A 9185-nucleotide genomic window follows, 5' to 3' on the forward strand; every position below is an offset into this window, starting at 1 on the left:
CCTGAAGATCGAAGACTGCAGTCTCCGAGGGTCTCCCAATCTCTCTCTGGCCAGTAAGGCTGGTGGGCAGAGGCTATATCGTATCCATCTTGATCTCCCCAGCCTCCGGCAGAAGCAGCCAGCAGTGGCTGTGGATGCGGCTTGGAGTCACGGTGACCACAGGTGTGCTGGAGTACCACTGGACTCCATAGGGTCTTCAATGATTGATTTTTGGGAAAGAGAAGAGTCAGCCTTTCTTTCGAGGTGCATCTCGGTGAACCTGAACCACCAACCTTTTGGTTGGCAGCCAAGAAAACAGTAGGCATTTCCACCACCCAAGATGCCTGGCAAATCGTGGCCACCCGAGAGTACAGAGAGTAAATAAGCTTTCTGAATGTACATGGAGGAGAGAAAGAATGAAAAGCATGGTTCTCACCTCACTCCTGCCCAGTCATTCAGAAGTCGGGCAACACAATTTGCTCTAGCTGACTAGGGAGCTTCTATAAATTATGGCCAACAGGACCGGCACAAATGGCCCAGTACTTGGAAGTAGCGGCTGCAAGACACCTAGACCCCAAAGCCCCAAGTAGAAAGTGCAGCTTCTGGCAGCTTGGCTCCATTCCACAGCCAAAATAAGCCACCGTTCAAACGAGTTTCATTCCAAAACTTGTCTGGACTTTTGGTAATCCATCCACATCTGGGTCCAGCATGATTTCTGACCTCTGCTGCCAACTTCAGCTTTCAAACAAGACAGGCAGGTCACAAGTCAAGGCCATAGCTATCCTGGGAGCCGGGGTTCCCAGAAACACTACAGAGCAATATTTCTAAGCATCTAACCCAGCGGTTCTCAACCTGTGGGTCGCAACCCCTTTGGCGGTCGAACAACCCTTTCACAGGGGACACCCAATTGATAACAGCAGCAAAATTATAGTTATGAAGTAACAACGAAAATAATTTTATGATTGGGGGGTCACCACAACATGAGGAACTATATTAAAGGGTCACAGCATTAGGAAGGTGGAGAACCACTGCCTTAGAAAAGTATTCATACCATTGGTGAGGCACATACTTTCCAGAAAGCTAGCTTGTCTTATTCTGCAGATAAACTAAGCCCCCCTTCCAGGCCTCCACCTCCCCACCCCCACACTACTTTCTTTCTTTCTTTCTAGAGAGAGCACACACTTTTCCCTTTGCTGTCAAGTTTTGGCTCCTCAACCCCGGTTCATAATTTAAAACCCCAAAACTGATTTTTTTTTAAAACTATTTCTTAAGTTGACCTAGTTTGGAAGTCTGGATGCCTTTTAATTGCCAGTGAAGTCAAGCCATTCATGAGAATGGGGCTTTTGAATGTGGAGAATGTTCTTCAGACTAAGCACGGAGATATTTGGCATAAATGCCTGTAAATATTTGTAAAGCGCTGGGTAAATGGACAGGGTCTGACCACACTCAAACCTTCCCTTCCAGCACAGGAGTTATCTAAGGGGACTGGCATGGGTTTCTCAGAGTGGGGGGTAGGGGTGAGGGTGGGGGTGGGGTAAAGTAGCAACCTGGTTCTGATGCTCAACATCTTTTTGACATTCACTGTACTTTTTGACCTTGTAATTTCTTTACTGACCAAGACGGTCAGAGAGACTTTGGAAAGGATTTTTTCTTTCCCTTTCACCTGGCTATATTTCTAAATTTGTACTCACGGAAGAACCAAATACCAATCAGAGGTGTGTAAGGGCTGGGGGAAGGGGCCGGAGATGTTTCATAATTGCATTTCATAAGACAGTGTTCCAAATGGTGTGTGGATCTACTACAGATCGGATTTTTTGGAAAGTTTGCGAAATACTTAGGGAATGCTGGCTACCCATGGGAAGGATCAGGGCTGAGAAGAAAGGGCCACGTAAGGAAAAGGCGGCCTCCAGGAGAAGGAATTGGGTGTGGAAAAGGCTCAGGAACCCACAGGCTGGTGCTAGGGAAATCCACAGCAGCCAAAGACTCTCATTAGCCAGCCACGCTGTTCAGACTGGCCGAGGTCCTTCTGCCTCTAACCCACACCCTCAAAACGGAGTCATTTTCAAGTTTACTTATTTTGCTTCTTAACGCACACACCCCCTACCCCAACCTCTGCAACCAATCTGCTGTTTCAGGAATGTTAGCCATGTTGCTTTTTAATTCCCACTTCTCACTGTTCAAAGCAGCAGCCAGACTTGCCAAGTGAGAAGAAGAGGGATAATCCTATTAGGGACCCCTGCTAATGTTTGCTCCTGCCTGCAGAAAGAAAGGCGAATGTGGCAGGCAGTGGTTGAAGCAACAAGAAAGGGGGATTGGGTTCTGAGAATTGCTGACGTGGGAATCCCAGTGTAGGGAACAGACAGCCCTGGGAAACCCTGCAAGGAATAAAAAAAAGCAAATGGTGCTCAGCAAGGGGTGAGCACAATCCACCTTCCCCTGGCTGGAATGCACAGGCTTGTTCCGAATCAGTTTCATTTTAACTTAAACTTGAGCCTGTGCTTGCCTCTGTTGTGTGAGCCATTATCTGAGAAACTAAGCCCAGGATGTATGGCCAGGATCCCACGGTTCACATAACATCTTATGTATAGCTATTGGTATGCGATTCCAAATAACAGAAGGTAAACACCCAAGATTAGGCCAACTTTGGAGTGCTCCTAAAACATAGGAAGCTTTGATCTGCAGAGACCGATTAAAAAATTTTTTTAATTTTGTAGCCCTTTACCAAAACACCTATTTTAGAAAGTTAACAGGTGTTCCAGGCAGTCAGGATTCATTAAATTTGAGAGGGTGCAGGCGGTCAGTGGAAGCAGAGGGGAGCAGGGGGCTTTCAAAGCACGGTGTCACGGCTCCGTAGACTCGGGTTCTTTTCTCAGTCACCACCCCGGCTTTCCCCGCCTGCAGCAGCATTTTCAAAGCTCGCTGAACCTACCTCGGCAGCAGGGCTGCGTAGCGAGCTGGCTCCCAGCGGCTGGCCGTCTCGGGCGCCTCCCTCCCGCTCCTTTCCGAGGCTCCTACTCTGAGGAGGGGACCGGCTCCATCCCTGCCCTCCTCCTCGGCGCCCTGCGGCTGACAGCTCGCCGCTTTGCAGGGTTGCAACAGGGCTGCTGCTCCCAGACCGACTGGCCCGGAGGAGGAGCACGCGGCCCGCCCCTCCCGGCCCAGCAGCCGCGGTGCCCGTGAACCTGGCAGAGCGCGCGGCCGGCTCCGAGCAGCCGAGCCCGAGCCCGCGTGGACTTCTACAGGAAGCTCCGGCGCGGCACTTCCTACTTCCCAGCTGGGTCGCACTTCAGCTGCAGGTGATGAAGGCTTAACCCTGTCCCAACCCCGGGCGGCTGCGCATGGGTGCAAACCAGCGCTCCCACCCCCTATCTGCTAGCCGGGATTTCTCCCTGGTTCTCCTGGAAAGGACGGTAGTTCAAATCCACTGGCCACTCCCCATGGCGATATGCCCTGGGGAAATGTTTCGTCTTGGAAACCCTATGGGGCAGTTCTAGTCCGTTTAGTTTTTTTTAATCATTTTATTAGGGGCTCATACAACTCATCACAATCCATACATACATCAATTGCGGTCAAGCACAGTTGTACATATGTTGCCATCATCATTCTCAAAACACCTGCTCTCTACTTGTGCCCGTGGTATCATTTTTGCCCTCTCTCCCCGCTCCCCACTGAGCCCTTGATAATTTATAAATTGTTATTATTTTGTCATATCTTACACCATCCGACATCTCCCTCACCCACCTCTCCGCTGTCCGTCCCCCAAGGAGGAAGTAGTTATATGTAGACCTTGTCATCTGTTCCCCCTTTCTCCCTCACCTTCCCTCCACCCTCCTGGTATTGCCCCTCTCGCCACTGGTCCTGAAGGGTTCAAATGATCGCAGCGTATAGGAATCGAGGCCACACAATTCCTGGGACTGCAGCCCCTGGAGGCAGAGCTAGCTGGGTGTTGAAGCTGCACCCCTTCATGCCCAGACCTAGAAAACTTCCACCTCTTGGCCTTCAGAGTTGGCTGCTTCTCTGGCCATGGTCTCCACAGGACACCCTTCCTCATGTTTCCTCCCCTCCTTACCAGCACTTTACATTTCTTTCTAACAGCCCAGACTGCCTTTGCCACCTCGCTAGAAAACTGTTTTTATAGAAACGCTTCCAATGCATGATCTCATCGAAAACACCTTGTACCTGATCTGTCCTTTGGCATCTGATGATAAAACTGGCCTTCCAGCACATCAGATCAGGGTGTTCTGCCTCACAAGAAAGGCCATGCTTATGGAGCAAAAATTGCTTCAGGAACCTGTAACCAATGAGGTGAGAAGGACAAAGTAGCTTGTTTTGCCATTCGCGAAAGAAAATGTAGGTCCCGGGCAACAAGAGTCTTTTGGGCTTAGTAAGCAAAATGGTGGCAGTTCCAGTCTGCCCCGTGGCACTGCGGAAGAAAGGCCCGGTGGTCTGTGTGACTCAAAGGGGACTGCAGGCCCAGAAAGGCGGAGGGAGCTCAGTTCCCTGCTGACACATGCGGAGAGCGCGCTGGGGTTTTGTGATGGCGTGGGTTGTGAAAGAAAACGTGACAAGATCATCCAGAAGCTGTGTGCTGCCTTCCTCACTCCAAAGCCTAGGCCACGTCGTCTGGTTGGGGTGTGTAGCCAGTTACTTGCCTATTGACTCCCTGCACATCTACTTGTCACCCGCCGCTCAGGCGCAAATCTGCTGCCACTGCTCTGCAACATCACTCTACTTCTGCAGCCACAGCCAGGAATGTGCTTCCTGAAAAGAAGGGAATCACAAGCCCTTTGTGGAAGGGCGCAGTGCGTGCCAGGGAAGTAGCAGCAGTAGGCACTATTCCAAGCGACACATGAAAATGGCTTCTCAGCTCTCCGTGGTGGAGAAAACCTGCAGGTCAAAGCCAAGTGCTGAAGAACACAGTGTGTCTCTGTGTGAGCTGCTAGGGCAGGCGGGAGGACCAGCCCACTCACAGGGAACAAGAGGAGGAGGGTTAAAGCAATAAGACAGCAAATGAGCACACAGTGGGGGCCTGAAATAACTGAACCAATGGCTATCAGAGCTCAGAACGCCCTCCTGGCTCTTTCAGGCGTTAGGGAAAGCCACGCTGCGCTGCAGAACATGAGGCTTCAAGTGGCCTAGGGAATGTGCTTCAAACAACCATCCGGTCCTGCTGGCGGTTTTGAAGGGCCGACCGTGGGGACTGCAGCCCAACTTGTAACCACTGCTCCACGGGGCTCCTTATGCTCCGTGCAGAGCCCGCTCTTTAAACGACCGCATAGTCAAGTTATAATCTCTTATCAACAGGATACGGGGAGACGCTGCCGCCCATCTGTGTAAAAACAAAGGTCAACCAAGCCGTCTGTTGTCCCAAGTTGGTGTGTGTGTGTGTGTGTGTGTGTGTGTGTGTGTGTGTGTGTGTACTGTTCATAATTCAGAGTGAATGGATTCAGTTAAAAGAGGCATGAACTAATGTAGTGACTGACTTTTTTTGCCTGCAGAAATAAATGTCCTGCAAACCAAGAGGGGAGTACAACAGACCAGCAATGGGAACAAAGCCACAAAGTCCTTGAGGAATCCCGATTGTAGACTTCAGACTAGGGGGTGGGGGTGGGGAGGGTGTGTGTAGCGCTTGGCACTTCCTCTGAACTGGTTGGGAGATACTCACAGTGGGGCCACACTGAAAGTCTAAAGGTAAAACGGGAGGGACAGGGGCACTAGACGGCTGTGTCCTTGACTGCAGAAGAACAATGGGGTCTTGTAGAAGGCTCGTTCCTTGGTCACAAATGCTGAGGACTACAAGGGTGTAAGTGTGGTTAGGTAGGTGGGTGCTGGGATATGGATCCCTGAAAGAAAATGGGATTAATGGAGGATAACAGGGCCTGCTCGCTATTTAACAGAGGGAAACTCATCTATCTGGTCAGGATGACAGTTAGACTGGGAACTATTTGTAGAGCCTCTCGTTTTTCTCTCTTCTTCTTTTTTCCCCTCTTGGGGTCTATCTGTGTAAGATAGCCAGGAGAAGCAATCCCAAGGAGACAGCAATGGCACCGATTGTTCCAGGGGGGCCTGGGAAAGGAGGAGGCGGGGGATGGGAAGCTGGGAGCCGGTCCCTACAGGGACAGGAGAACAGCAAAGGATCTAAAATTGACAGTGAAGAGTGTGTGGTGTTCCTGGTCGTGTTTGATCAATTAAAAGGTATCCAAGAGAAATGACTGATTGGTGAGCAATGGATAAACATGATAGTGGGGCAGGAGGGAAAAAAAAGAGGAAAGAACAAGAAAGTAAAAATTTTATATAGGTATAAACATAGATATGTATATATGTAAATATATAAAGGTAGGTGTATTTGTCTATGTGTGTGTGTCTATGTGTATGTGTGTGTGCATGTGTGTCGTGTAAATACAATGAGGAAGCAGATGGCCTGTACTTAAATCTTACCTCAGTACAAGAATGGTTTGTTCTAATAATGTGGCAATGTATGATGCTCACCTTCCCGACCCGATCACTCAAGACAAAATAAGTGCAGAAGCAAATGTGGTGAAGAAAGCTGATGGTGACAGGCTATTAAAAGACATAGCCTCTGGGGTCTTAAAGGATTAAAGTTAAGCAAATGACCATCTAGCAGGGAAGCAACAAAACCCACATGGAAGAAACACACCAGCCTGTGTGATCATGAGGTATCGACGGGAAAAGGGACCAGAAGTTCAAAAAAAAGCAATCAAATTGACATGAAGGGGCGTGGCCAAAGTGGAGACCCCAAACCCACCTGTAAGATAATTGGACAGTCCCTCACAGAATGGCCACATGAAAGGATGATGTATCTAGCGTGCAGTACAGCACTGATGAAATACATAACTTCCTCTAGTTCTCTAGTGCTTCCTCCCCTTACTATTATGGCCTTGGTTTTACCTCATTAATCTTGTTAGACCTGCGTATGATCATTTGTATAATTAAGATCATTTGATGCATGAAATCCAAGAGATAAACCCTTTAGAAATAATAAAGGGAGTAATCATTCCCTGAGGGTACAGGAAGAAAGAGGGAGGGGGAACCGATAACAATGATGACTACAACCCCACTCAAGGGAAACAAATAACAGAATTGTAGATGGTATAAGATATGGTGAAAAAATAATAACGTATATTATAATAATAAGGGTTCCTGGGGGGTAGGGTGGGGAAAGGAGGGGATAAAGGGGAGCTGGTATCGAAGAGTTCAAGAAGAAAGAAAATGTTTTTAAACTAATGGTGGCAGCAATTGTACAATTATGCTTGATCTAGTTGAATTATAGATTGTTAAACTATCTGTAAGAACTCCCAATAAATTATATATAAATAAATGTACCATTGGTACTGAAATGTAAATGATCAAAATGTAGTTTCACCTTGTGAGCCCTAACAGACAACGACATTACTACACATACACTGGGAATCGCAATCATGTTGTCCTTCAGCACAACCACTTCCTAGTCTCAATGGCAGACTTTCCTAAAGAAAAGGCCAACAAGATCTTGACATTAATGGCAAGTCATCTAAACTGTTGTAATTGTATTAAAATGCAGTCTACTTAACATCAGATAAAAACAAAATAAACCGATGGCATATTTAAATGTTTCCCTGTATAGAGGACAAAAATAATAAAACTAAAAATATAATTTCTAGATTCTATGTGTCCATATCTAAAACTAAAAATATAATAGCTAGATCCTACATGTCCATGCCCACCAGTCATCTGTCAGTTTATCATAGTGCAGCGGCTTGTGTATTACTGTATGCTGGAAGGTATACCAGCCGGATTTCAAATGACGGCCTGGGAACCAGCAAATCGGTCTTGGAAGAAGTCTGATCAGAATGCTTCTTCGAAAGGAGGAATTAGAAACTCTGAGTCACGTACTTTGGACATGTTATCAGGAGGAACCACTCCCTGAGAAAGACACCACGTTTGAAAAAGTAAAGTGTCCCTAAAGAAGAGGGATCCTCACAAGGAAGCGGATTGACATCGTAGCTGCAACGATGCACTCAAACCCAGCCGTGCTTATTAGGATGGAACGGGACTTGGCAGTGCTTTATTCTGGAGTGTCTGAAAGAATCAGAGCCACCTCCGTGGCACCTAACAACAACATATGTCTGTGTGTAAATTATGCATCAAATAAAGAATCCATCAGACTCCATAATATAGCTACATATAGATAGGAGAGTGTTTCTGTTATGTATATATCTAAGTGATATAAAAATGCACTGTAGTCCTACGTAAAACAACCAACCAGTGGAATCTCTTTTTCAGGAAAGGATTCTCTTTGATTAATATAAATAAAAAACAAGATTCATTCTTGTGCTATTAAAATTATTCTCCCGTTCTACCTTAGTACATAAGAAACCCATTCCTAGACTTGACACGACTGTTAAAACATAATACAGCGTTTTGTAAAGTAGTTTGTTCAACTATGAGAAATCAAATGCAAACGTTGGGAAACCAGTTTCTGCAATAGGTGCAGGAAAAAATGTAAGACAAAGGTCATGCACAGTGTTCTGCCACTGGAAGCTCGGTCATTTCTCATTTCCAAGTGACTACAATTCCATTTGCCTTTTTTGTTGCATCCAAAATGATATATTTGGTTCACTGACGTATTCCCACCCACATATAAGAGTGTGAACACTACAAAGCAGTATGATTAAACACTATGCTAGAGACAGGCATGCGGTCCAAGAAGAGGCCTTGACTGCATGGGAAGTAAAACTATTACACCAGCCGTGATCTCCCAGTGACCTCAGCCTGGATAAGACAAGTGTCACAACGCCGGAGATGACAGGTCATTCTGGTCCTATCTCCTAAGCACACAAAATATCCTCAGGAAGATCCCACAGAGCAAGCAGAAACCAGCTGGTCTCTAACAAGAAGCAACTGACCGAAATAATCTGCAACTGCCGTTGGCACGGTGCCACACAAAGGCCTGTAATGAAGGGCTGAAGGGCAGACAGAGCAAGGGTCCAGTGGGCTCCACTGTTGAAGATTAATAACCTGCAGAAACCCTGAGAGACCCGGACTCGATGGGAGGCCGTGGTTGTGTGGATCTGGAAGGTGTTTCCACCTTCAGCAGGATGCACTCACTTGCAACTCTTCTGCCATTTTCTCTTGAACCGAAAACATTGGAGTGTTGCTTTGCTGACAAGTTCCTGCCCTAGGACCTGCCTTAGGAACGAGCCCCC

At 47.3% G+C, this 9185-nt stretch overlaps 1 protein-coding gene across 2 annotated transcripts in view; it reads right to left on the reverse strand.

The window, feature by feature from the left end:
* Positions 1-9185, reverse strand: part of RNF144B (ring finger protein 144B) — a 209360-nt gene that overhangs the window by 74772 nt on the left and 125403 nt on the right. Inside the window, exon 1 of one of the 2 annotated variants that reach the window (XM_004712469.2) lies at positions 2909-3076. The exons of the other annotated variant lie outside the window; for it this stretch is intronic. The gene's annotated coding sequence lies outside the window, so the exon portion shown is untranslated. Of the gene's footprint in view, positions 1-2908; positions 3077-9185 lie in introns of those variants that run through there. 2 annotated transcript variants of the gene reach the window in all.

The sequence above is a fragment of the Echinops telfairi genome, unplaced genomic scaffold (genome assembly GCF_000313985.2).
Source record: "Echinops telfairi isolate 266 unplaced genomic scaffold, ASM31398v2 ScPeMD7_5868;HRSCAF=6743_0, whole genome shotgun sequence".
Classification (NCBI taxonomy): Eukaryota; Metazoa; Chordata; class Mammalia; order Afrosoricida; family Tenrecidae; genus Echinops; species Echinops telfairi.